Source organism: Pipra filicauda, unplaced genomic scaffold (assembly GCF_003945595.2).
Source record: "Pipra filicauda isolate LSUMZ 115617 unplaced genomic scaffold, ASM394559v2 scaffold1068_size32306_pilon, whole genome shotgun sequence".
Taxonomy (NCBI): Eukaryota; Metazoa; Chordata; class Aves; order Passeriformes; family Pipridae; genus Pipra; species Pipra filicauda.
The window spans coordinates 2,501-5,000 of NW_024103505.1; the positions used below are offsets into that span (position 1 = coordinate 2,501).

At 82.4% G+C, this 2,500-nt stretch overlaps 1 non-coding gene across 1 annotated transcript; it reads right to left on the reverse strand.

Annotated features, from left to right (window-relative positions):
* Nucleotides 1-216: 216 nt before the first annotated feature.
* LOC113997154 lies at nt 217-369 on the reverse strand. Its single transcript, XR_003544010.1, has one exon. It is a non-coding gene; the product is annotated as a 5.8S ribosomal RNA (ribosomal RNA).
* Nucleotides 370-2,500: the final 2,131 nt, after the last annotated feature.

A 2,500-nucleotide genomic window follows, 5' to 3' on the forward strand; every position in this document is an offset into this window, starting at 1 on the left:
CCGACGTCGCCGCCGACGCCGAAGCCCGGCGGCCCGCGCCGGGACGAGCTCCGCCCCAGCGGCTCTCGCTCCGAGAGCGGGGAGCTACGGAGCGCTCCCCGAGTCTGCATTTAGGGGGACGAAGGCCCCTCCCGCCCGGACGGGCGGGGCCGGCCTGCGAGGCGCCCCAGCCGCGCCGCCGGGGAACGCGCCCCCGGCCGGCGATTGATCGTCAAGCGACGCTCAGACAGGCGTAGCCCCGGGAGGAACCCGGGGCCGCAAGTGCGTTCGAAGTGTCGATGATCAATGTGTCCTGCAATTCACATTAATTCTCGCAGCTAGCTGCGTTCTTCATCGACGCACGAGCCGAGTGATCCACCGCTAAGAGTTGTCTGACTTTCGGCACCGCCCCGCGCGCGCGGAGGGGCCGGGACCGCTCGCGTCGAGCGGCCCCTCGTCCGGCGAGGACGTCGCGCCTCGCTTGACCGCACGAGCACAACGCGCACGAGCGAAGGAGAGGCGGGGGGAAACCCCGCCGGGCTCCCGAGGACGACGCCGTAGGCGGGGAGCCCGCGCTCCCGGCCGAATCCCCCCCTCCGGCGATCGACGGCGCCGCGGGGGAGAAACGCGCCTCGCGCCGCCTCGAGAGGCGGTCCAGGCGCCCGGGCTCGGCCCGGCCTCCGCGCGGAGAGCGGCGGCGCGCGCCGGACCGCGCGCCGCCCGTCCTCCCGGCCCCGCCGGGACGACGCGCCCGCGGCGCGGGGCGCGACCCTCGGGCCGCGCTCGCCGCTCCTCCCTCGCCTTCGCGGCCGCCCGACGCCGCCCCCTCGGGGCCGCGGGCAGAGGCCGCCGCCTCGCCGGCGGACCGCCGCGCCGCCCGGACGAGCTCGGCGGACGGCTCCGCCGCCTCCGCCGCCGGCCGGGCGGGTCGGCGCCGGCAACCCGAGCCGGCGTCGGCAGCGCCCGAGGCCGGCCGGACGACGGCCCGCCGCCGCCGCTGGCGCGGAGGCCCTGCCGGCACCACCGCCGCCGCCGCTCGGCAACCCTCGACCCCCTTTCGGCGGCCGCGCGCCCGGCGGAAGGCGGGCGGCGCTCGGCCGGGGGGGACGAGGCCCCCTCGGCCGCCGCCGCGCCGCTTCGCCGCGGGCGCGGCCCCCGGCCGGGGCGACGGGCGAGCGACAAGCGGGGCCCGGCACGGCGCTACCGCCGACGGCGGCGGGCGACCCCCGGCCGACCGTCCCCGCTCGGGGGACACGCGCCGAGCGGCGACGCCGCCGCTCGGAAGCCGGCGCCCTCCGCGGACGGACGGCCTGCGGGGACGGGGACGCCGCCCGCCGGCGCTCGCCCGGGCGGGCGGGCGGTCGCGCGGCTCGGCGGCGGCCGCCTGCCGCCGCCTCGGGGGGGAGGCCGACGGCCGCGAGACGAGAAAGGAGCGCGGCGGGCCCGGCGGCCGCCACCCGCGCCGCCCCCGGCGGAGGGCACGCGCCCTCCGCCGCGGCGGCGGTCGCCCGTGGCGGGGGGGGCGGGCGGGACGGCGCGCGGCCGACCGCGCGCCGCCGCCGTCTTCTCCGCCGAGACCGGACCGCGGAGCGGGGGGGGCAGGGGGCCCCGCCCCGGCACGGCCGCCCGCGCGGCCGGCGGGACGAGCGCGGCCGGCGGACGCGGCCACCACCGCAGGGGATCGGCGGGAGTAGGCTCCCCACCCCTCAGTGGCACCGCGCCGCCGCCCGGCCCGCCGCCGCCCGGCCGCCGGCGTCCGGCCGCCCGAGTCTTTAAACCTCCGCCCGGCTCTCCCGGCGGCTCTCGGCCCCCCGGGGGCTGTCACGCAGCCCCGGGGGGGGCTCGCCGGTCGCCCGGGCGCCGAGCGCTAGGTACCTGGCCCTGGGACGAGGGAAACGACCTGCATGGCCCCGCGGGGGTGCCTCCCCCGCTGCCGCCCTCGGGGGAGCGTCCGCCCGCGGGGGCGCGCCCGACGTCCGCCACCACCACCGCCGCCTCCTGGCTCGGGGACCGGGGTTTCCCTCAGTAGCCCGGCACCGCACCCGAGAGGACGCCTGCGGCTCGGACCGCCCCGCCGGCGCGGGGACGGCCGACCGGCGACGGAGCTCGCCCCGCGCGCCACACGCGCCGACGACGGACGGCGGCGGACCGCCGCCGCCGCCGCCGGCGCGGAGGACCGCGCGCGGCCCGGAACGCCCCGCCCGGGCCCTCCTCGCCCCGCCGCCCCTTGGGCCCGCTGCGGGCGGAGGGTCGGAGGAGCCGCCTCCCCGGAAGGCGCCCCGGCGCCCCCCCTTCGCTTTCTCGCTTTCGGCCGTCGCTCGCCGGGCGCCGGCGGCGCCGCTCGCTCCGCGCGCGCCCCGGGGGCCGCCCGCGCTCGCCGCTTCCGAGCCCCCCCCCGCCCGCTCGCCCGCGCGCGCGGGGGGAAGGACGGGGAAGCGACCGAGGCGCCGACGGGCGGGGCGCGGCGGTGGCGGCGGCGGCGGGACGCCGGCCGCCGAGCGACGAAAGACGAGAAAAAGAG